This window comes from Ranitomeya variabilis, chromosome 1 (genome assembly GCF_051348905.1).
Source record: "Ranitomeya variabilis isolate aRanVar5 chromosome 1, aRanVar5.hap1, whole genome shotgun sequence".
NCBI lineage: Eukaryota > Metazoa > Chordata > Amphibia > Anura > Dendrobatidae > Ranitomeya > Ranitomeya variabilis.
Genome location: NC_135232.1, coordinates 121065697 through 121092215, shown reverse-complemented (window position 1 = coordinate 121092215; position 26519 = coordinate 121065697).

The window sequence follows — 26519 nt, the reverse complement described above, 5'->3', positions numbered from 1 at the left end:
TAAAAAATAATTCTTCTTTCCTCAAAAATTATGTCTTAGCAAGTAATTTTTTATTTTTGCAAGGGTAACAGGAGAAATTGGACCCCAACAGTTGTTGCCCAGTTTGTCCTGAGTACGCTGGTACCCCAAATGTGGGGGTAAACCACTGTTTGGGCACACGTCGGGGCTTGGAAGGGAGGGAGCACCATTTGACTTTTTGAATGCAAGATTGGCTGGAATCAATGGTGGCGCCATGTTGCGTTTGGAGACCCCTGATGTGCCCTAACAGTGGAAACCCCCCAATTCAAACTTCAACACTAACCCCAACACACCCCTAATCCTAATCCCAACTGTAGCCATAACCCTAATCCCAACCCTAACCCCAACACACCCCTAACCACAACCCTAACCCCAACACACCCGTAACCCTAATTCCAACCCTAGCCCTAATTCCAACCCTAACCCTAAGGGTATGTGCCCACGTAGCGGATTCGTGTGAGATTTTTCCGCACGACTTTTGAAAAATCTGCAAGTAAAAGGCACTGCGTTTTACCTGCGGATTTACAGCAGATTTCCAGTGTTTTTTTGTGCGGATTTCACCTGCGGATTCCTATTGAGGAACAGGTGTAAAATGCTGCGGAATCCGCACAAAGAATTGACATGCTGTGGAAAATACAACGCAGCGTTTCTGCACGGAATTTTCCGCACCATGGGCACAGCGGATTTGGTTTTCCATAGGTGTACACGGTACTGTAAACCTGATGGAAAACTGCTACGAATTCGCAGCGGCCAATCCGCTGCGGATCCGCGGCCGATCCGCTGCGGATCCGCGGCCGATCCGCTGCGGATCCGCGGCCGATCCGCTGCGGATCCGCTGCCAAATCCGCACATGCCATAACCCTAACCCTACCCGTAACCCTAACCCTAGTTCTAACCCTAACCCTAGTTCTAACCCTAACCACAGTGGGAAAAAAAAAAATAATATTTTCTTTATTTTATTATTGTCCCTATCTATGGGGGTGATAAAGGGGGGGGTTTATTTATTATTTTTTTTATTTTGATCGCTGTGGTAGAACCTACCACAGCGATCAAAATGTACCTGTAAGGAATCTGCCGGCCGGCGGGCGTACTGAGCATGCGCCCGCCATTTTGGAAGATGGCGGCGCCCAGCGAGGAGACGGCCGGACACCGGGAGGATCGGTAAGTATGAAGGGGTGGTGGGGGGGTGGATCTGAGCACAGGGGGGGTGATCGGAGGACGGGGGGAGCGGACAGCAGGACGGGGGAGCGGGCAGGAGCACGGGGCAGCGGAGCACAGGACGGAGGGGACCGGACCCCATAACGGAGCGGTGGGGGGGCGATCGGTGGGGTGGGGGGTGGTCACTTCAGGTTTTCCAGCCATGGCCGATGATATTGCAGCATCGGCCATGGCTGGATTGTAATATTTCACCTGTTTTTTAGGTGAAATATTACAAATCGCTCTGATTGGCAGTTTCACTTTCAACAGCCAATCAGAGCGATCGTAGCCACGGGGGGGTGAAGCCACCCCCCCTGGGCTGAAGCACCACTCCCCCTCTCCCTGCAGATCGGGTAAAATAGGAGTTAACCCCTTCACCCGATCTGCAGGGACGCGATCATTCCATGACGCCACATAGGCGTCATGGGTCGGATTGGCACGGGTTTTCATGACGCCTATGTGGCGTCATGGGTCGGGAAGGGGTTAATACTGGTGCTGAAGCTGAACCATCATACTATCTTTCCTTGTAAAGGCTAATTTTGTGCTTTGCTGCTTGTATCAGAAACATTTGCATTTAGCCTGGGGCGGAAGAGAGAGTTGTTGGAGCAGGTAGAGTGGCTGGATACTGTCTCTAGGCAGGGATTAGAGCTTTGCAGTCTGTTAAATATATAACTGCAGCAGTTGACCACATTTTTTTGAGGGTGAAAAATTTACTATATTGTCATACATAGAGTATTACGTGCTTTGTGGTACAATTCTGTGTTATATAACAGTCCAAAAATGCATTGAAACATTTTTCTGGATTCAATTACTCACCCATAGAGTATTACATGCTTTGTGGTATATTTCGATGTTATATAACACTCCTAAAAAAGTTGAAACATTTTTCTGTGTTCAATTACTCATCCATATACTATTATGTGCTCTGTGGTACATTTCGGTGTTATATAATAGTCCAAAAGAGTGTTGAAAAAATTTCTGTATTCAATTACTCACCCATAGAGTCTTACGTGTTCTGTGGTACATTTCAGTGGCATATAACATTCCAAAAAAGGGTTGAAACATTTTTCTGGATTCAGTTACTCACCAATAGACTATTACATGGTGTGCAGTCATTTTGGTATTATATAAAAGCCCAAAAAGGCATTGAAACATTTTTCTGGATTCATTTACTCACCCATAGAGTATTATATGCTTTGTAGTAGATTTTGGTGTTATATAACACTCCAAAAAAGCATTTGAATATTTTTCTGTATTCAGTTATTCATTCATAGAGTATTTTGTGCCCAGAGATACAATTTGGTGTTTTACAGTATAACACTTCCAAACAGAGTTGAAACATTTTTCTGTATGAAATGACTCATTGATATGCTATTACGTGCTCTGTGGTACGGTTTGGTGTAATACAAGCATTGAAACATATTTCTGTATTCAATTACACATGCATAGAATATTATGTGATCTGTGGTACATTTTGGTGTTATATAACAGTCCAAAAAAGCTTTGAACATTTTTCTGGATTTACTTACTCACCCATATAGTATTATGTGCTTTACGGTACATTTTGGTGTCATATAACACTCCCAAACAGCATTGGAAACATTTTTACATATTCTGTTACTCATCCATAGAGTATTACGTGCGCTGAGGTACATTTTGGTGGCATATAACACTCCCAGAAAGAGTTTAAATATTTTTCTGGATTAAATTACTCATCCATAGAGTATTACGTGCTTTGTGGTAGATTCCGGTGTAATATAACACTTCAAGAAAGCGTTGACTTTTTTCTGTATTCATTTACTCATCCATAGAGAATTTTGTGCTCTGTGGTACTTTTTGGTGTGGTATAATACTCTAAAAAATAATTGAAAATTTTTTCTAAATTCATTTACTCATCTATACACCATTTCATGCTCTGTAGTACATTTCAGTGGCAAATAACACTCAAAAAAAAGCGTTGAAACATTTTTATGGATTCAATTACTCACCCATACAGTATTACGTGTTTTGAGCTAGATTTTGATGTTATATAACACTCCAAAAAGAGTGTTGACATTTTTTCTGTATTCAATTACTAATCTATAAAATATTAAGTGCTCTATGGGTGATAAAGATGGCAGAATCAGGCAAAACTCCTGAGGGAGTGACTGGAGGAATGTCAGAGCCAGAGGAAGCCGGTGCAAAAGTGGAGGTGACAGAAGTCTGCGGTGGATAACTGGCCGCTTACCAGGAACCACCAAGGCCCAAACACAGGTCGCCGCCTTCACCACTAAGGTTCTTGTGTACTGCAGGGGGAAAGCCAGGATGCAAGAACTGGGGAGCTGACTGCAGGGCCTAGGTGTCATGATAGGACTGGCGAGTAAACTGGGACCAGGGGCACCTTTCCTGGCCCTAGCACTAGGGGGCGCACTAACTCGCCCTGTTCCCCGGGATACCTCAGATGGTGAGGATGATGGGGCCTCCGCCCTTGCCCTCTCTCCTAACTACAGCCCTGAGTCTGTCCCCTTCCCCCACCCGGGGAATAGAGGCGCTACTGTGTACCGCAGAACACCAACCTAACAGACAGGGGAACAAAGGCAAGGGTAAAAGAAAATTCCACTCACATAAATATACTCTCACAAATAACAGAGGTATTCACCAGGGTGTGAAGGATGGGGGAAGAAAATAAGGCAGGTAAGGATGAGCAATTTTCAAGCATACAAACCAAGCAACAGTCGCACAATAAACTCCTCCAGCTCTCCTGACACCAGCTCTTCACTCTCCAGGTCTATCTAGCAAGTGCTATCTCAGACAAGGATCTGGTCTGAAGGCCTAGCTTTTATAGGAGAGAGGAGTGGCTAACTGAACACAGCTGAATGCAGGGATTACCACATGGCTGATTAAACCCTATCCTGCTGAAAGAAAACAAACACATTTAATACACAGGAGAAGTGCTTCTTCTCAGTGGCGAAGCAGGAGCCATAAGATGCTGTGGTCATCTGGTACTGCTCTGTTGCAGTAACTCCGTGACACTAGGCTGGTCAGAAGAGGCAGGTAGGCGAAACAGGGCCAGGGCTGGAGAAATTCTCGTGGGCCCGATAGCCACAAGGTACTGTCAGTTGGCATCCCAGGGGAGGTTGTTATGAATGACCAGCAGTGGGGAAGAGGTCCATTCAAGAGTTTGAGACTCATCATCATATCTTCGTAGAGATGAAGCTGCAAGAGTTGACAGCTGGAACCTCCTCAAAATGGAGAAATGCACAGACTTACAAGAAGCTCCTTGAGATGATTTGAGACAGGACTAGCACCCCAAGAGATCGTATTGACCTTGGGGTTCCCCACCTCCTAAGCGGGAGAAGGTAACGGTGCAGGTGACACAGGGGGATGTCACCCATTTCTATATATCGGGGGCACTACCTGAAGCCGGGTCACTTACAGCCCAGGCACCTGAGAATCAGGCTTCAAGAAGCAGGTGGATGCATTCTCCCAGCCTACCAAGAAAAGAGAAGAAGCAGATGCCTGAAGAGGATTATTGTGTTACCCTCCTTATAATTATCTCCTTCTTTGCACTTTGTGCAAAGCCTTTATGAGTACAGCAACTACACTTTCAAAATATTTGAATGAGGCCCACCAGTTGTTCAATTTCAGAGGTCTATTGATGACTTGATTATCCACCTTATAATTTTTCCAAGGCTGTGCACTTTGTTCAAAACCATTATGAGTGTAGTAGTGCAACAGCAACACTCAAAAGATATTTGAATGAGGCCCGCCATTGTTGCCTTTCAAGAGTCTATGGATGACCCTCATTATAATTTTTCCCTGGCAGTGCACTTTGTACAAAGCCTTTATGATTGTCCCCTGCTGTGGACTGTCCTCCACCTCCTTCCTCCTCCCCCCTCCCTCACTCACCTGGCTTCATTTCTTGGACACTTGAATGGTATAAGTTGAATGGTCCTGGTCAGATTTGACTTTAGTCAGATGTGACATCATTTGAAGTGACATCTTTTAAGTGTATCATCAGAAATATGCCAGAAATAGTCCAGGAATTGGCCAGACAGTAAGACTAATCACTGTATTCTAATTTTACTTGCTCCTCCTTTCTTCCCCTGCTATTTAACCATACTCACATTTGCCCTCACTATTTTCACTTCCACTAATCCTCACTCTCCTTCACTAACCTCTACCCCTGCACCCTCAAACCAAATAACTATCTCTCTCTCTCTCCTACCCCCACCTCACTTCACCAGCAGACCTGCTTTACAACCTCAAAACTCACCTACTAACATATAATATAAGCCGACTGCTCTCCTTCACCGACCTGCTTTCCCTTTTTTTATTCCACTGCTGGCGATATATCCCCCAATCCTGCCCCCCAGCCTCATACATCCCAATAATCCTCACCCTTATCCTTCTCACACTATGAGAAACTACCGCAATCCCTCACACTTAAAACCTATGCAACTGACCCCCACCCCCCTGCTTCCTCTCTCTGGGGCACTTTGGAATGCCTGCTCTGTCTGCAGCAAGCTCCACGTGATCCATGATCTCTTTACTTCCCTCAACCTCTCCTTCCTGGCCCTCACTGAGACCTGGCTGACGCCTGATGACGGCCTCCAGTGCTGCACTGAGTGGCCTCCACTTTACCCACACTCCTCGCTCTGGCAACAGACATGGCGGAGAAGTGGGTTTCCTTTTTTCTAAAAACTGCTACTTCAACCCTATCCAACCCCCACTCTCCCTTATCCTCCCTTCTTTCGAGGTTCACTCTGTCCATATCTACTCTCCCTCTAATCTCCAAATGGCTGTTATATACCGACAACCGGGCTCAACCACTGCCTCCAATTCTCCACCTGGCTTCTTCACTTTCTCTCTGCTGACATCCCCACCATCATAATTGGTGACTTTAATATCTCTACTGACATCCGCCAACGAGCTGCCTCCAAGCTCCTGGCCCTTAACTCATCCTTTGGACTTACTCAGTGGTCCTCCTCAGCCACCCACACAGACGGACATATGCTAGACCTCATCTTCACCCGCCTCTGTTCTTTATCAAATCTCACAACCTCTCCCTTCCCCCTATCTGACCACCATCTACTCACCTTCTCTTCCTTATCCTCCTCACCTGCCCCCCACGTCCAGCCAGTACCACATCCGCGCAGAAACCTTGCACACCTAGACATTCACAGACTCTCAGACTCTCTTCTACCCCTGTCCTCCGTATCTTCACTCCACAACACGGATAGCGCCACTGCTTTCTATAACTCCACCCTCACATCAGCCATAGACTCAGTCGCCCCTCTCATACATGGCAAAGTGTGACAAATCAATAGGCAACCCTGGCATAACATCCTCACCAAAAAACTCAGACAAGCATCCAGGGTCGTGGAGCGGCATTGGAAAAAAACATGTCTGCCAGACAACTTCACCTCTTTCAAAGAAGCTACACTTGCCTTCAAACTAGCCCTCACTTCTGCTAAACAGACTTATTTCACTAACCTTATATGTTCACTATCCAACAATCCAAAACAACTGTTCAGCACATTTAACTCTCTCTTCTGCCTGCCACTGCCACCTCCAACTCCCCTCATCTCTTCTGAGGACTTTGCCACCTACTTCAAAAACAAGATCGACCAAACAAGGCAAACCTTTACTGTTCCACCACCCCAACCACTCCATATGCCAGACCTCTGCTCTTCCCCAATAACTTCCCTCTCCAACATCACTGAAGGAGAACTTACTCGCCTCCTTTCCAAATCACACCTCATCACCTGTGCTCTTGACCCCATCCCTTCCCACCTGTTCCCCAACCTCACTAACACGCTCATTCCAGCTCTAACCCATCTCTTCAACCTATCGCTATCTTTTGGTACTTTTCCCTCTGCCTTCAAACATGCCACCATCACACCCAGCCTCAAAAAAGCTAACCTTGACCCAACTGCTATGCCCAGCTATCGCCCCTTATCACTGCTCCCGTTTGCTTCCAAACTCCTTGAGCAGCATGTCCATGGTCAACTTTCCTCCCACCTCTCATCTAACTCTCTCCTTGACAACCTCCAATCTGGCTTCCGCCTCCACCACTCCACCGAAACTGCTCTGACCAAAATTACTAATGACTTACTCACAGCCAAAGCTAACAGACAGTTTTCCATCCTCCTCTCCTCCTCCTTCTCGACCTGCCCTCTGCTTTCGACACAGTCGACCACTGCCTACTGCTAGATTCTTTCTTCCCTCGGCATCAAAGGCCTTGCCCTGTCCTGGATTGCCTCATACCTTTCCGACCACACATTTAGTGTTTCCCACTCCCACACTACCTCATCACCCTGCCCTCTCTATGTTGGAGTCCCTCAAGGGTCTGTCCTAAGGCCTCTACTTTTTTCCATCTAGAACCTTGGCCTAGGACAACTCATAAAGTCCCATGGCTTCCAGTACCACCTGTATGCGGACGACACTCAGATCTACCTCTCTGGCTCCGATGTTGCCTCTCTTCTGTTCAGAATCATGAAGTGTCTGTCAGCCATATCCTCCTTCTTCAACTTTTGCTTCCTAAAACTGAATGTAGACAAAACTGAACTCATCATCTTTCCCCAATCTTGTGTATCCCCCCTACCTGATCTATCTATTATGGTAAACGGCATCACGCTCTCTCCCGCACCTGAAATCCACTGCCTCGGGGTAACTCTTGATTCTGCCCTGTCCTTCAAACCATACGTCCAAACTCTAGCTACCTCCTGTCACCTCCAACTCAAAAATATTGACAGAATCCGTTGCTTCCTTGGCCCACAATCTACTAAAACTCTTGTGCATGCCCTCATCATCTCCTGCCTTGATTACTGCAACACCCTCCTCTGTGACCTCCCCACTAACTCCCTTGCACCACTCCTGTCTGTCCTCAACTCTGCTGCTCGGCTAATCCACTTCTTTCCTCGCTACTCCCCTGCTTCACCCCTCTGCAAATCCCTCCACTGGATCCCAATTCCCCAACGATTCCAGTTCAAACTACTAACACTGATCTACAAAGCCATCCACAACCTGTCCCTCCCAATATCTCTTAACTAATCTCCCACTATCTTCCCTCACGTAAGCTTCTATCCTCCCAAGACCTGCTACTCTCCTCCACACTTATTCGTTCCTCACACAACCGCCTCCAAGATTTCTTCCAAATATCCCCCATCTTCTGGAATTCCACTAACCAAAACGTCCGATTATCCACCACCCTCGGATCCTTCAGACAGAACCTGAAAACCCATCTCTTCAGGAAAGCCCACAGCCTGCAATAAACATTCTGCCGCCTCATAAACCACCCGAGCTGCCGCCTCACCAACCACCCAAGCTGCCACCCCACCAATCACCCAAGCCGCTGCCATGTCACCAACCACCCGAGCTGCCGCCTCACAAACCACCCGAGCTGCCGCCTCACCACCACCAGCGTGGCAGCACACCAACCTCCTGTCTCTTCCCAATTATCCTGAAGAATGTAAGTCCGCAAGGACAGGGTCCTCTCCCCACTGTACCAGTCTGTCATTGTAAATTTGTTTACTGTTAATGCAAATGCTTGCCTGACAAGGATTTGTAACAGAGCCCAGATTATAAAGGGGAAAGGAGTGACTAACCGAGCTCAGCTGTGAGCACAGAAATTTCCAACATTGCCAATTAACCCCTTTTCTGCCAGAAGAATTAAACACATTTAAAATGAAGGAGAGATGCTGGAGTAGAAGCAATCAGATGCTAAGGTCTTCTAGCTCCACACTGTCGTGGTGACCCCGTGACAGTTCCCCCTCTTCTACGGGGGACGTCCGGAAACTCCGAAATAGGCCTATCGGGATGTGCCATGTGAAAAGCTCGGATCAGTCTGGCCCCATGAACATAAGATCGTGGTACCCACATCCTCTCCTTAGGACTGTACCCCCTCCAATGTACCAGATATTGAAGCAACCGATGAACAACACAATAATCCAAGATCTTTGCAATCTGAATCTCCAAGTTTCCATCGACAATGTCAGGAGATGGTGGTAGAGGTGATGGTGCTGAAGATGAAACATTTTTTGGGGAGAGATTGATGGAACACATTATGGATCCTGAATGTAGGTGGTAAAGCAAGGTAAAAAGCTACGGGATTGACGATGGCTACATCTTATAAGGACAGATAAACCAGTGACCCAGTTTCTAATTTGGAACCTTCAGCTTAATGCTAGAGCTAGAGAACAGCCGCACCAAGTCACCAACACACAGGTCCGGACCCACCAAACGTCTCCGATCAGGGCTAGTACTACTAAACTAAACTGAAGATGGAACCCATATGCCCCGAAAAACTTGGACTTACCGGTCAATTCCGGACAACGATTATTTGCAGCGAACTTAACTAACAGTAAATAGGTAACCCACTCCTCCTGATTTTCAGATACAAAACACCTGAGGTACGTCTCTAGATTCTGGTTAATGGGTTCAGTCTGCCCATTAGACTGTGGCTGAAAAGCGTAAGAAAATGATAAATGAATCTCCAGATGGGTGCAAAATGCCCTCCAAAACTTGGAGACAACTGCACCCCCCAATCAGAAACAATATCGGTCGGGATCCCATGCAATCTAATTATTTCCCTGATGAAAAATTGGGCCAAGGATTTGAAAGCGATTACTTGGGACCAGGGTGTCCGTCTGCATGTATTTCTATGCTGCCCCACGCTCCGGTCCCGAGTGTCGGCGGCAGGGCCGGGACTTGATGCTAGAGACTCGCGCTAGTTTCTTGCATTGAACTCACAAGTGTGACCTCGGCCTTAGCCAGGCTTTCCGAGATGTAGTCCTTCATGACCTGTCTCTCTAGACCAGAGATCTTATAGAGTCTGCTCTTGAGCAGCTTGGCACCAGGAACAAGATTAATGGCGCAATTATAGGGATGATGGGCAGGGAGTTCTTGGCACTCCTGCTCCAAGAACACATCCCCAAAATCCGACAGGTAACTAGGCACAGACTGGGTATCCACCCTAGCATACCCATTACATTTTACTACTTCCTGAGTCTGCCAATCTACTACAGGATTGTGCAGAGAGAGTCAAGGAAGTCCCAGTACCACAGGTGAGGGCAGACCCTCTAGCACATAACAGTCTAGCACCTCAGTGTGCAAGTCCCCCACCTAAAGCTATAAGTCTCAGACGACTTGATTAAAATGCCACTGTCTCAACGGGACAGAGTCAATGGCGACTATGGGTATGGATCTGGGCAGAGTATGGGATGAGGGATGAGGCATTGGACCTGGACGACCCTAGCGTCGATCAAATTAAACCTCGCCCCACTGTCCATAAATGCAGACACGTCCACCTTAAACCCACCCAGGTGGATTACAGTTGGTAGGAAAAATTGTGTCTTACCCACGGAGGTGATGAGTACACCCAGGTTGCTAACCTCCCCGCAACCCGGGCCACCTAGTTTTCCTGGCAGTTGTTTACTATGTGATCGAAAGTGACATTTGCCCACAAAATGGCCCTTTTTACCACAATTGAAACACACTCTCCCCTTACGTCTGACAAAAGGTAGTTTACCAGAGTGAGGGGCTGCCCCCACTTGCATGGGTGGCTCAGTGCTGTGCTCCCTTGATCCTGGGCCTCTCATACACAGAGATGACTCCCTATGTCTCTGGTGAAGACGGCGATCAACCAGGATCACCAGAGGCATGGCTGCCTCAGTGCTGAGATCTCATCTCCCGAGATCTTGGTGCCGAGATCTCAATCTGCGCATGCGCTGCCCCCCCCGGCCAGCAGCCATTTTCCCGGAGTCCAGTTCAACACATAGGAAACTACGTCACTTCAGGGGTCTGGGCTTTCACAAGATGTCAGCACAGCCCCCCGCAGCACCGGACACCCACAGCACCGGACAACCGCAGCGGCACACCACGCTGAACACCCCCTCATCCCAGCCTGCTACTGGTAAGTTATATCCACATTATAAGATGCACCCCCCATTTCCCCCCCAAATTTGGGGGAAAAAAGTGTGTCTTTTAATCCATAAAATACAGTAATTAAACATGAACCTTTGCATGCGCACCTGGTGTAGATGAAGGAAGACATGAGACAGGGAGATACTATCCAATCCAGCCTCATCTCCTCTGCTCAGGGTGGATTGGGTATAATGAGGAGGTAAAATATGAGGAGGAGGAGGAACAGGAGCTGTTGGCTAGCGCAACAGATGATGGTATCCACACAACCTTTGTCCCATCTCTCCTATGTGAATTGGGATGAGGATGGGAATGAGTAGGAAGAGAGGGAGGAGTAGCAGAGTCGTCATAATACTGGAGAAAGGGAAATGTTGGCTGTAAGGAGCTTGGCACATAAGGATGAATTTATGGTCCTCTGTCGTTCCCGTGACCCTCACGTTACATTCATCTTGGCCAAAAAAGAGTACGGGTTCTGTATCCTGCTGCAAGGGGAACTTTGCATATCTTCTTATTGAGGTGGAGAGGTTTTCCAAAATGCTGCTATACCAGAAGGTCAATGTGGAAAATTTGTTGAAAAAATTCCCATCAGACAAAGTTTCCTTGCCCAACCAAGGAGGACAGGAAAGTGAGATACCCAGCAGAGGCAGGGGTACTCTGTGAAAGACTTGGGACAATTTCATGACACCAGACCAGCATCAAGGGCCAGATGACAGGGTATTTTTGACAAGGGGGGAAAGTTTTTAAAGACAGTAAAGCAATACCAGGCTGACTAAACCAGCGTACTCCCTAATTCCTTTGCGACTTTCAACTATTGGGTCTCAAAGCTGGAAAACTGGCATTAGCTGTTCCTTTATGCCTTGGAGGTGTTGTGCTGCCCTGCCACTAGCATCTTGTCTGAGAGGTTTTTAGTGATGCTAGGGGTGTCATAACAGACAGGTACTTTCACCTGTCAACAGAGAATGCTGACAGGCTCACTCTAATTAAAATTAACAAAGCCTGGATTAGCCACCCCTTTTCGACCTCACCAGATTACAGTAGCACATAAAGTGTTTTTAATATTCAATATTTGAATGAGGTTGTTGCATCTCAAGGTCCTATGGTTGACCCTCCTTAGAATTTTTTCCTGGCCTTGCACTTTCTGCAAAGCTTTTATGAATGTAGAAGTGCATCAACTACGCTTTAAAAATATTTATGTTCCAAAATGTAATATTGATTCAATTAGTCCTCCATACAGTTTAATGTAGTCATTGTTGCATTACAGCGATATGTAAAACCTATCTAAAAAAAGCGTTGACATTAATTTCTATATTCAGTTACTGATACTTAGAGTATTTTGTGCTCTGGGGTACATTTTGGTGGTATATAACACTTCAAAAAAGCTGTCAATCTTTTTGGTATTATATTACTCATTCATAGAGTATTACATGCTTTTGTTACATTTCGGTAGTATATAACACTCCAAAATAGAGCTGACAAATTACTCAATATTCAATTACTCATCCAAAGAGTATTACATGGTCTCGGGTATATTTCTATGGTATATAACACTCCATAAAAGTGTTTAAGATCTCTTTTGGTAATATATTACTTACCCATAGAGTATTATGTGCTTTGTGTTACATTTTGCTGGTATATTACACTCGAAAAAAAGTATGCTTTCACAGAACCACCAAGGCCTTAAGCCAGGCTGCAGCCTTCACCACTGGGTTCCTTTGTACTGCAGACGGAAGAGCAAAGATCCAGCAATTAGTGAGAGGACTGCGGGGCTAAGGCTGGTCGGGAGAAGGAGGCTTGAGAAATGCTAGCAGGCCCGCTAGCTGCAAGGTACTGACAGTGGGCATCCTGGGGGAGATTGTTACATTCGATCTGTAGCTGAGATGGGGATTCATCAAAATGTTTGGGACATCATCACATCTCATTCAACCATTGAGTAGTAGAGATGGGACACTGCATGATCCGATGGCTGGAACTAAGGTTACATTCCTCAAAAAGGATGGTCAACATTGCTGATATGTGGGGAATGTGATCTGAGAAGGAAGGGAGCAGGATGAACCTTTCTTGAGAAATGAATGGGCCTTGGAGAGGCTCTTCAAGGTAGCTTGAGATGGGGCTACCACCCCTGAAAGATCATACTGTCATTGGGGCTCCCTACCTCCTATGCGGGATCAGGAGATGGTGCAGGTGACACAGGTGGGCTGTCACCTATTTCTGCATGTCTGGAGTTCCAGCACTACCTGAAGCCAGGTCAACTACAGCCAAGGCACCTGGGAATGGAGCTCCAGGAAGTAGTTAGAGGCAGTAACCCCAGCCTCTCGAGGAAGGAGAAGAAGAGGACACTTCAAGAGGATTACTGTATTACCCTCCTTATAATTTTTTCCTGGCTTTGCACTTTCTGCAAAGCGTTTATGAGTGTAGGAGTATATCAACTACACTTTCAAAATATTTACCTTCAAATTTTTTTTAAAATTCAATTAATCATCCATACAATTTAATGCGGTTATTGTTACATTACGGTGGATTAACATTTTTAAAAACCACTTGGCCTGGTACAGTTCACAAGATATTTTTTATTTATTTTTAAAACAAAGATATTTTGCCATACAGTTTTCTGTTAATTAACAATCTTTCGTAAAAGATATTTCATTTCTTACAAACTGTAGAGTTAATAAAAATTAAAATAATGAAGAAAAAAAGGTGGGTCAGTTGTCATATATACTGTAGAATTGGTTTGTGTGAAATTTTGTTGGTTTGAAATAAAACAAAAAATTGTCCTGGTACAGGTGTTGAAATTTTGTTGCTCCCAAATTCACCATTGTCATGTTTACTCTAGAACTTGGTTTCTATGAAATTTTGTTGGTTTGAAATAAAAACCAACATTGGCCTGCTAAAGGTGTAGAAATTTGGTTGTGAAAAAAATTGAGTATTATTATATATACTGTTGAACTTGGTTTATGTGAAATTTTGTTGGTTTGCAATAAAAACAAAAATTTTCCTGCTACAGGTATACAAATTTGGTCAAACGGGACTCGATGCCCAGCCGCCATTATTTCTCCCATTGTGGCATCCCCAGCTTATACCAGCTTTTGTCCAGGAACATCACCCGTTGCCTTACCAGTGCAGTTACTGGGTTTGTCCACTTGATGACCAACACAAGGACATGCACTTGTGGCCAGAGACTCTATATTTCCCTGACGACACACTAGATGAACATTGTGGAGGCCAGGGCCGAGTCCAAACCTGACATGGCACATGTACTATCAACGCCAAGGATTGAGGCTCTACTTCTATCAGGGTTTCTTCCACCAGTTCCTGCGCACCCTCCTGTTCTTTCTCATCTTCCATCTTCATTGTGCTATCTCAAAGCACATCTGTCATGGGGAGACTAGGTGAGTGAGAGCTAATAACCCGGGCCCCTGCAATTTCCCTCTGACTAGGGAAATCCTGACTGACCCTCTACCTGGAGTTTACACTGATGGTGTGCATGTCCAGGCCTCGAACCTCACTCTGTCTCCTGTTTCAACCCTAGGCTGAAACCTCCGCCCACCACCCAGTGAAGAGGTAATACACCAATACCCACAGTTAGCATAGACAAGGATAAAGGAAAATATACACCACGCCGCAGTCACTCAGGAATACACTATAAATGTGCAGGGCAAAATAAGTACAAATATAGGAAGGAGTAAATAAGACTAAAGGTACCTTCACACGAAACGACATCGCTAGCGATCCGTGACGTTGCAGCGTCCTGGCTAGCGATATCGTTTCGTTTGACACGCAGCAGCGATCTGGATCCTGCTGTGATGTCGCTGGTCGCTGAATAAAGTCCAGAACTTTATTTGGTCGTCCGATCGCTGTGTATCGTTGTGTTTGAAAGCAAAAGCAACGATACCAGCGATGTTTTACACTGGTAACCAGGGTAAACATCGGGTTACCAAGCGCAGGGCCGCGCTTAGTAACCCGATGTTTACCCTGGTTACCAGCGTAAAAGTAAAAAAAACAAACAGTACATGCTCACCTCTGCGCGTCCCCCAGCGTCTGCTTCCTGACACTTACTGAGCGCCGGCCTTAAAGTGAAAGTGAAAGCACAGCGGTGACGTCACCGCTGTGCTGTTAGGGCCGGAGCTCAGTCAGTGTCAGGAAGCAGACGCTGGGGGACGCGCAGGTGAGCATGTACTGTTTGTTTTTTTTACTTTTACGCTGGTAACCAGGGTAAACATCGGGTTACTAAGCGCGGCCCTGCGCTTAGCAACCCGATGTTTACCCTGGTTACCCGGGGACCTCGGCATCGTTGGTCGCTGGAGAGCGGTCTGTGTGACAGGTCTCCAGCGATCAAACAGCGACGCTGCAGCGATCGGCATCGTTGTCGCTATCGCTGCAGCGTCGCTTCGTGTGAAGGTACCTTTAGGAAAATACACCACCAGCAACGAATCTCCAACAACCAGCTCTCCACTCCAGACCGAGATAACGCACAAGACAGAAGCTATAATCGGCGACGCCCAATAATCAGGAGAACTATTTAAAGGCAATGGGCTTGGCCCAGCTTCCAATCCGAGGATCAGGTAAATTAACCCCGGAACAGCTAGATAAAATCTAGCCGACACCAATGAGCAAATAGTGGTCAAAAGCAGAATTACCGCTGTCTGTCGAATGACCTGGTCTGATCAGCGTCCGACATGACAGTACCCCGCCTTCTACGAGGGACCCCAGGGCCCTCACGGCTTATAGGACCCGGCTTGTCTGGATAGCGACTATGAAAAATCCTGACCAGCCGATCCGCATGAATATCCGAGGCTGGTACCCAGGACCTCTCCTCAGGCCCATAACCATGCCAGTGTACCAAGTACTGTAAAGTGCGACGCACTACACGAGAATCAACCACCTTGGAGACTTCAAACTCCAAATTACCATCCACCAAGACTGGAGGTGGCATAGGCGCCGCGTCCACAGAACCCACCACCTTCTTTAGAGGAGACCTGTGGAACACGTTGTGTATCTTATACACCGTAGGGAGCTCCAATCGGTACGCTACTGGGTTAATGACGGCGGTGACCCTAAATGGACCAATAAACCGTGGACCCAATTTAAGGGACGGTATTTTGAGTCTTATGTTTTTTGTGGATAACCACACCCAGTCATCCACACTCAGGTCCGGACCTGGCACACGCCTACTGTCAGCCACACGTTTGTACCTAGCACCCACATTCAACAGGCGCTGTTTAACTCTCCTCCAGACTGATGACAATTGTGCTCCTAAATGATCCTCCTCCGGAACGCCGGAAGAGCCCCTCTGACTCAAGGTACAAAATTGAGGATGTAGCCCGTAAACACAAAAAAAGGAGACTCCCCAGACGACTCCTGGCCATGATTATTGATGGCAAACTCAGCCAAAGGAAGAAAGGTAGACCACTCCTCCTGGTTATCAGAGACAAAGCAGCCTCGGTACTGTTCCAAATTTTGGTTCATACGCTCAGTCTGACCATTTGACTGAGGATGGAACGCCGAAGAATGAGACAACTTGATCCCCAGCAAAATGCTTTCCAAAATTTTGCCACAAACTGAGACCCCCTATCAGACACGATGTCAGATGGAACCCCATGAAGTCTGACCACCTCCTGCACAAATACCTGAGCCAGAGTCTTAGCGTTAGGCAGCGAAGGCAAAGACACAAAGTGCGACATTTTAGAAAACCGATCAACAATCACCAAGATGACCATGTTCCCAGCTGATGAGGGCAAATCAGTGATGAAATCCATGGAGATTTCCATCCATGGCTTACTAGGTACTTCAAGAGGAAGTAGTGTGCCAACAGGATGGGAGCGGGGCGTCTTAGCCCTAGCGCACATGGTACAAGCTGACACGTATGATACCACATCCTGTCGGATCTTGGGCCACCAAAACCGACGTGACACCAACTCCAAGGTACCTCTAACCCCTGGGTGGCCAGCCAGGACAGCATCATGATGCTCCGCCAAAACCTTTAAGCGGAGATGAAGCGGTACAAAAGATTTGTTGATGGGAAGCTCAGATGGTACCTCCTCCTGAGCCTCGGCAATCTCAGCCTCAACCTCGGTAGTGAGAGCCGAAACCACAACACCCTTTTGGAGGATGGGTACTGGATCTTCCCGAGGTTCACCCCCCGGAAAACACCTGGACAGAGCATCCACCTTAGTGTTTTTAGACCCCGGTCTGTAAGTGACAACAAAATTGAACCACGTGAAAAACAATGCCCAGCGAGCCTGCCTGGGGGACAGACGCTCAGCTGACTCCAAATACAGCAGATTCTTATGATCGGTAATAACAGTAACCTGATGTACCGACCCCTCCAAGAAGTGTCACCATTCCTCAAAGGCCAACTTGATTGCCAACAACTCCCTGTTGCCGATATCGTAGTTACGTTCGGCGGACGACAGTTTCTTGGAGAAATAGGTGCACGGACGCAAACCACTTAAAGATGAGCCTTGAGATAGTACCGCCCCCACACCAACCTCAGACGCATCGACTTCCACAACAAAGGGTTTTGATACGTCTGGCTGCACAAGAACGGGGGCTGAAACAAAACTGTTCTTAAGAAACTCAAATGCGCGCACAGCAGCCTCAGGCCAAAAGGAGAAATTGGTACCCTTTTTAGTCATGTCAGTTAGCGGTTTAGCAATGATGGAAAAATCCTTGATAAATTTCCTATAGTAGGTAGAAAACCCAAGGAACCGCTGAAGTGCTTTCAGGTTATCAGGACGTTCCCAATGCAGCACCGCTTGCACCTTAGCGGCGTCCATTTTAAAACCAGAAGCAGACACAATATAACCCAAGAAAGGCAACTCTTGAACAGAAAATACACATTTCTCAAGTTTAGCATACAGCTTATTCTCTCTGAGAAGCTGTAACACCTGCCTGACATGATTTAAATGAGCATCACGGTCGCAAGAATATATGAGGATGTCATCTAGGTACACGATAACGAATTTCCCCAAAACATGCGAGAACACATCATTGATGAAATGTTGGAACACTGCAGGTGCGTTAGTCAACCCAAAAGGCATCACCAAAATTTCAAAATGACCCTCAGGGGTATTAAAAGCCGTCTTCCACTCATCACCTTGATGGACTCTTATGAGGTTGTACGCCCCCCTGAGGTCAAGCTTGGTAAACCACTTAGCACCCGCCACCTGGTTGAACAAATCTGGTATCAGTGGCATCGGGTATGGATCACGAACAGTAATCTGGTTCAACTCCCTGAAATCCAAACACGGGCATAATCCGCCATCTTTCTTCTTCACGAAGAAGAACCCTGCTGCCACCGGCAAGGATGACAGCCTGATGTGCCCTTTGCTCAGGCTTTCAGCAATATAATCTTTTAACGCTTGTCTCTCCGGACCGGAGATGTTAAACATCCTTGCTTTAGGCAACTTGGCCCCTGGTTTAAACCTGATAGAACAGTCATAGGGACGATGTGGCGGCAACTCTGAACAACCCTTTTCAGAGAACACATCCACAAAATCCAGAAGTGACTCCGGAACGCTTGAAGTCACCGCAGCCACACATGTGGCCAGGCAATTCTCCTGGCAGAACTCGCTCCACTGAATTATGTCCTGAGTTTTCCAGTCAATTACCGGGTTGTGCATGGACAACCAAGGAAAACCCAAAACCACCTGAGCAGGAAGATTCCTGAGCACCTTACATGTAACCCGCTCGGAATGTAGAACCCCAATGTGGAGTTTCACCTCAGCCACAAATTCAGTAATCTCCCCCTGAGAGAGAGGAGCAGCATTGATGGTGACCACGCGGATAGGATGAGACAGTTTTTCAATCCTAAAACCTGCTGTGCACGCAAACTCCTCATCAATGAGATTTGTGGCTGAACCACTATCCACAAAAACAGTAATTGGCAGCTCACTGCCAGCGATAAAAACCTTAGCAGGGAGCATGCATTGAGAAACCACCATGGAGGATATACATAAGCTCAGATTGGTCTCCTCCACACCCTCTGAGCTTAGAAGTTTTCCGCCGTTGCGTTTTTCTTAGACAGCAGAGGACAGATGTTAATAAAATGACCAGATTTACCACAGTAAAAACAGGCTCCCTGCTTCCTGAGCTCAGGGGCTCGACGCTTCACATGTGACACCCCTGCGATTTGCATAGGCTCCGTGGGCTCACCTGCAGCAACCTCACGTGAACCTAAACCCTCTCCCATAGGCGGTGTCTCATGCTCCCCCTTACGCAAACGGCGATCAATGCGGACAACCAGACTCATAGCGGAATCTAGAGAAGCAGGAGTCTCGTACATCAGAAGGGCTTTTTTAACCCTTCCAGAAACCCCTGAATAAACTGACTCCGCAATGCTGGATCATTCCATTGTGTATCGATCGCCCAGCGACGAAATTCAGAACAGTAATCCTCTGCAACTCGCTTCCCCTGGCGAATAGTGCGTATCTTAGATTCTGCTAGAGCCATTCTGTCAGGTTCATCGTAGATTTTTCCAAGAGAGGAAAAAAAACTCTCCACAGGGTCAAATAGCAGCAGAATCAGATGACAAAGAAAATGCCCATGCTTGGGGATCCCCGCTTAACAATGACAACACCAGGCCCACACGCTGAGCCTCATTACCCGAGGAGATCGGGCGCATACGGAAATATAGTTTGCAAGCTTCACTAAAAGAAACAAATTTACTGCGTTCCCCAGCAAATTTTTCAGGCAAAGGGAATTTAGGCTCAGCAACTCTTCCTGTCGCTCCAGCTTGCACATTAGATACTGCTAGTCCCTGTTGCTGAACTTCCCCCCCTCAACTCAGTGACCTGTAGGGACAGCGCCTCCAACTGGCGGGTTATGGAAGTCATGGGATCCATGACAAAAAAAAAAAAAAAGAAACCCCTTTTTTTTCTTTTTTTTTTTGTTGGGCCGATTATAATGTCACGGGGAGACTAGGTGAGCGAGAGCTAATAACCCAGGCCCCTGCAATTTCCCTCAGACTAGGGAAATCCTGACTGACCCTCTACCTGGAGTTTAAACTGATGGTGTGCATGTCCAGGCCTCGAACCTCACCCTGTCTCCTGTTTCAACCCTAGGCTGAAACCTGCGCCCACCACCCAGTGAAGAGGTAATACACCAATACCCACAGTTAGCACAGACAAGGATAAAGGAAAATATACACCACGCCGCAGTCACTCAGGAATACACTATAAATGTGCAGGGCAAAATAAATACAAATATAGGAAGGAGTAAATAAGACTAAGGAAAATACACCACCAGCAACGAATCTCCAACAACCAGCTCTCCACTCCAGACCGAGATAACAACGCACAAGACAGAAGCTATAATCGGCGACGCCCAATGATCAGGAGAACTATTTAAAGGCAATGGGCATGGCCCAGCTTCCAATCCGAGGATCAGGTAAATTAACCCCGGAACAGCTAGATAAAATCTAGCCGACGCCAATGAGCAAATAGTGGTCAAAAGCGGAATTACCGCTGTCTGTCGAACGACCTGCTCTGAACAGCGTCCGACATGACAACATCGTACACATCAGCAATGCTGTTCTCCTTCCATTCAGCATGCTCAGATTTTCCACTAAATCCCATTATACAGTACTTGTTACTCGAAAAAAAGCATCAGAGCATTACAAATTGCTTGGTTCAAGTAACAAACATCCGAGCATTTTAGTGCTCGCTCATCTCTATTTATAATATGTCTTGCTCTACAAACTGTGATAGACAAACACTTCTATAATGTGTAAGAAAACAGGGCCTATAAATTCCCTTTGCTCTACTCACATCTTACTCCATAATTTATGCAAACCATTTTGTAGATATTTGTGTAGCAAAGGCACTTCTATGGAATGTTTGCTTGTAACACATTTTGTAAAATCTTCCTTTGTGAAAAATACTGTTGTTTCCTTTTCAGTGATCTTTGAGGATCATTCATTTGGTACAGGCTCTGAAACAATATTAGCCACCAATAGCCCAGCAGAAGACAGTACTATTTGGAATTGCCTTTGGAACCAAATACATGCTACTAAGGTCACACAGTTTTAGACCAGCCCATGCACCAGCAGAACAACTAAAGTATAGTACAACTCTGACAGGTTGTGAAAGACTGGAGAGGATGGTGCAGAAATATCTCAAGCTCAATATCAATGCCATAATGGAGAATTTGGACCCTTTTGTATTTTGTTCTTCAAAAATAGCAGAATAGGGTGAGCTCACCTTTCCCGCTGGAGGTTTTGTTTTGCATGGCAGCCAGCGTTCTCTCAGAACGTGTGTTCAGCACCGCTGGTGGTGTCCTGATGGATAAGCGCATCCGGCTATCCCCTGAAAGTGTTGACTGCTTAACTTTCATCAAAATGAACATGTCATGGATCTCCAATAACTTTTGCACCCTAGTCGCAGACTGGGTAGACTTGGCGGTGGTGTTGTTTTTAATGTCATGCATTGATCTTGCGTTATTGCAGTCTGTGACAACTTTCTCATGGCTTCTGTGTCTCCTATTGCTACTGCTGATAATAATCTTTATTTTTATATAGCGCTAACGTATTCCGCAGCACTTTACAGTTTGCACACATTATGATTGCTTTCCCCGATGGGGCTCACTATCTAAATTCCCTATCAGTATGTCTTTAGAATGTGGGAGGAAACTAGAGTACCCAGAGGAAACCCATGCAAACAAGGGGAGAACATACAAACTCAGATGTTGTTGCAGATGTTGCCCTTGGTGGGATTTGATCCCGGGACTCCAGCACTGCAAGGCTACAGTGCTAACCACTGAGCCACCGTACTGCTGATGATGTTACAATTTTTTTTTGGAAATGTGGAGACTCCAAATTGGGTTTCCATCTGGTGGGTTACCTGTAGTGGAAGGTGTGTCAGAGGCCCATTATACTGTTTCTACTCTGTGGAAATTGATGCCATTTTAGAGGTGTGTGACAATAATGTTTTGAAATGTGAAGAATCCAAGTTGAGTCTTTTTCATGTATGTTTCTTGTAGCAGTAGAGCTCCAAGACCGACAGGCCTGCACTTTCACTCAACTACCTGTGTTACTATCCCTACATTTTTCTACCAATAGTACTCTATGAAACTAATGTTTGTGCCACCTGAGTGTGGTTGGGAAAAAAATTGAGCTGCTGCATGAGTTATCAGGGCTCCCACTAAAGAAGGCTTATACTGCTCCCTTACCCACCACGTCTTAATTGAAACTTCAATTCAAAGCTCTAAATGTTGGCCCAGATCTCGATACCTCATCCATGGCCCATGACTGACTGCTTCTGTGCAATTATAAAATGTTCTACTGTGGGTCAATTGATCTGTCAACAACCTGTGTTACTTTCCTTAAATGTTTTACCAATAGTACTCTATGAAACTGATAGTTTGTGCCACTTGAGTGTGGCTGGGAAAAAAAAATTGATCTGTTGTAAGAGGTATCAGGGCTCCCAGCAAACAAGGCTTACACCGCTGACTGCTGCTGTGCCATTAAGAAATTTCTACTGTGGGTCAATTGATTCCAATTTTTATGGTGTCTGCCACTAATTTTATCTGTTTGGGGAGCTTTTTGTCACCCATTTTGGTGTTGGTTTTACATTTGGTTTTTCATCCCATTGATTTTAATGGGGTTTGGATACGTTCCTTGAACTGTTTGGTGAACATGCTCGGCGAACAGGCATTGGGACGTTCGCTGAACCAAACTGAAAACATTTAATAAAGGCAGTGGTGCAGGAGAAATGTATTACAGGTTGAAGATCAAAAAGTGGATAAGAATATGTTCTATGCAGATGGAGAGTGGGCCCTCAAAATCATGTCTATGGTTGGCCAAAGGGACCACAACCTGACACTGTTAATTATAATGATATTTTAAAGGGAACCTGTTAGACAATACACAGCTTGGCTTCGACATTTCAGAGAAAATATACTTTGAAGATCTGGAAGGCTGTTCTCAGCACTGCTGCAGATGATTGACAGGTCTTTCACATATGTAGATAGAGACCTGTCAATTTCCTGAAGAGGAGCTGGGAACAGCGGCCAGTGGTGGGGGTGGACTAGTCTCTTCTCTGACTACAGTCCCCAGCCAGATCATCAAAGTTTATTTTCTCTGAAATATCGAAGTGTTTCAGATAATGATATACCTTGCTGCAATTTATCTTCCCAGGGTTTGGGCATTATGAAACATCTGAGGGGTTTTATTTAAAGATAACATGATATTTCTGTGGACTAATTGAAAAATGATTCAGCTTGTGATCAAGACAATGTTAAAAATGCATCCTTTAAAGGGAATCTCTCTCTCATTTATATGGATATGTAGGTTATAGGGAGTTGAATAAAATGATACCTGCGAGCTGATGTCTTATTCCAGAGAAATTTACAGTTTTCTTATACAGCTCTGGCAAAAATTAAGAGACCACCACATCAAAACCCTGTCATGGGCAGCCCAATCTCCAGACCTGAACCCCAATGAAAACCTCTGGAATGTAATCAAGAGTATGATGGATAGTCACAAGCCATCAAACAAAGAAGAACTGCTTAAATTTTTGCATCAAAATCAGTGTGAAAGACTGGTGGAAAGCATGCCAAGACGTATAAAAGCTGTGATTAAAAATCATGGTTATTCCACAAAATATTGATTTCTAAACTCTTCCTGAGTTAAAATATTAGTATTGTTGTTTCTAAATGATTATGAACTTGTTTTATTTGCATTATTTGAGGTCTGAATGCCCTGTTTTTTTAAAGTTTTGACCATTTCTCCTTTTCAGAAAAAAAATAAAAAATGTATTGCATGGAAATTTGGAGACATGTTGTCAGAAGTTTATAGAATAAATGAACAATTTACATTTTATTCAAAAATATATCTATAAAGAGAAAAATCAGACAAACTGAGCATTTTGCAGTGGTCTCTTAATTTTTGCCAGAGCTGTATGTGAATGACCTATTCTAGGCTATGGGAAGGACTTTGATTGGAAGATAACTGTGCCTGAAGATTGTATCTTAAATAAAAGGAGGAGATACCAGTGTGAGACAATGAACTAGCACAGAAAAGGAGAAATGAAATTTGTCTTCTTGCATAAAACATTTTTTGCAGCTCCTCTTTGTCTGCCGGTGATATGGAAGCTGAAGCACTGACAGGAACCTGAAGATGTGTCCGTTATAATTACACACAGCTCTGCAGTGAGATCAGGAGAGCAGAGAGCAGCTATTACACCTCAAACTGGTATCTCTGCTAACCATTACACATCACCCTAGCAACTCCTACTTTAGGTAAAATAAGTTTTGGCGGCAGAGCTATCTTCCAAGCCATGTCCCCCCTATAGCCTGGAAGAGCTCATTTACATTACAGGCAGGATATTTTTTTACATTCACTTACTACAGGCAGGATATTTTTCTCCTGTCTAGAACCTGTATGCCAATATTAGATGGGGAGGTATGTAAGATGGCTGCTGGACTCATCATTAAAGGGAGATATGTATCACAGAGGTGGTAATCCTCAGTGATGTAAGCCTGGAAGCAAGATCTAGCACATAAAGTGCTGAGAGTTTTAATAGAGCATGGTAAGTGCCGGGTTTACAAGCACTCAGAGAGATGGATGGGACTTGCTGTTCACATATTCCCATCTTGGGGAGAGGTATGGCGGATATAAGAAAGTCCTGTAGTGTCATTATTGCACACTGTGGGGAGGTAAGAAGGCCTCCCGTGTGATTTATGCAGGCTGAGTTTGTGTACTGGATGCTATCCAGTCAGAGTAAACCAGACCTACATTAAAGTGCCGTTATTTGTACTGTTTACTTTGTTTTGTTTTTTTCTGCACTGAAAGGCCGTTTATTTCCTTTGTTTGAGTCATGGTTCATGGAGTCCTAATAAATTAGCCTGGACGTTTTTACTTAAACCGCCTCCCATGCCTACCTCAAATGCAAGTAAATGAGTAGAAACTTTACAGTTGGTGCAGAAGCACAGGCACGAATCCCAAGGGGCATGTGAGACTGCCACGAGGAAACTGCATGTCTTGGGTAAAAGCGGCTACAGGAGGAAAATCAGACAATAAGGAGGAGTTGATACAGCAACTGGTGCAGCCTAATCTCCAGCAGGAACAAAAGAGTACGCCAAGTTGAAAATGGAGATCTTGGTGAGCATAGTTGTTATTCTGACTGCCATGCACAATGGGGCACCACTGAACCTATCAAGGTGACAAACCACACAAATGTTTGACCTATTACACCAGGTTCAAAAGTGGTTGCAACTGGAATCCTCCTCCACAGCGCTGATGGTGGAGCGGGTTTTCATGGACAGGTTCATATACTCCCTTTCAAGTTTGGTGTAGTCCTGGATTACCTGTGAGATCCCCAGAATGCCAATTAACAGGTGGTCCCAGTGGAAAGGTACCAGGTGTTCAAGAGTTCCTGGGAGAAGCAAGGAGTCATAACATATTCATACTGGGGTCTACAAAGGGGGGCTGACACCCAAACGAAGGTAACTAGAGTCACATCAGGGGAGCATCAAAGGGCTCAGGAAGCATCTGAGTTGTGGCCGTAGGCCCCATCTAATAACATGATTTGTTGGAGGTGTCATGCCCCTAGTCACATAGCTGCCCATTGCCCCATGACCACTGAACCAATGAACTGCAGCATCAGTTGGCGCTGATTATATTATTCTTATCCTGCTTGCAGTGTTGACCTTCAATCTGGCGAGAGACCGCAGGCATGTCCCATATCAGTGAACAGAGACCCAATGACTGGTTTGTTGAACACAGGAAAGTTTGGTAACCCAAGTGAGGGCCACACTTCCTCACTGACTGATTACTGGGAAGATGGTGGGCATCTGCTGTATCCATGGGAATACTACAGATTTTCCAGTGACCCAAGTGGTCATTTACATAAAAAGTCCCACGAGGTTGGAATAGTTGAGGACCTATTAAACCCTGTTATAATAGGGCGGGACTTTGCCTTGTATTGATATTTGTGGGGGAAAGTGAGGTTGCCTGGTTACTCAGAAGACAGCCAGGTCACCCTTAAAGAAATCTCAATGCAGCCCTAGTATGATTTTTTTTTCCCTTTTGTGTGCTGGTTGCTGATGAGAATGAGGCAGCATCACCTGAGGCCAACATCCCTGAGCTGGGGGTGTCCGGGGGGAACTTAGGTCCCTGAGTTGGTCAGTACCAAACTCATAAGGGAGCATTTGATAATGTAATTGTACTTAATGGGGTTGCTCAAAAGCAGGGAGCTGACTCATGATATCCTTATTTTGCCATGACTGGGGAGTTATTATATCATGTCACTGTTGTAGCTGTTTTTGCTCTGACCCAAAGTCAGGTATGCCGGATCACCAGTGAGGCCGAACTAAGAGATAAGGCCCTCAAATAGTGAAGGCTCAGAGAAAAAAGAATGCACTCTTGTGAGCAAGTCACTTTTCTGTTTATTCACACAAGAATGTAT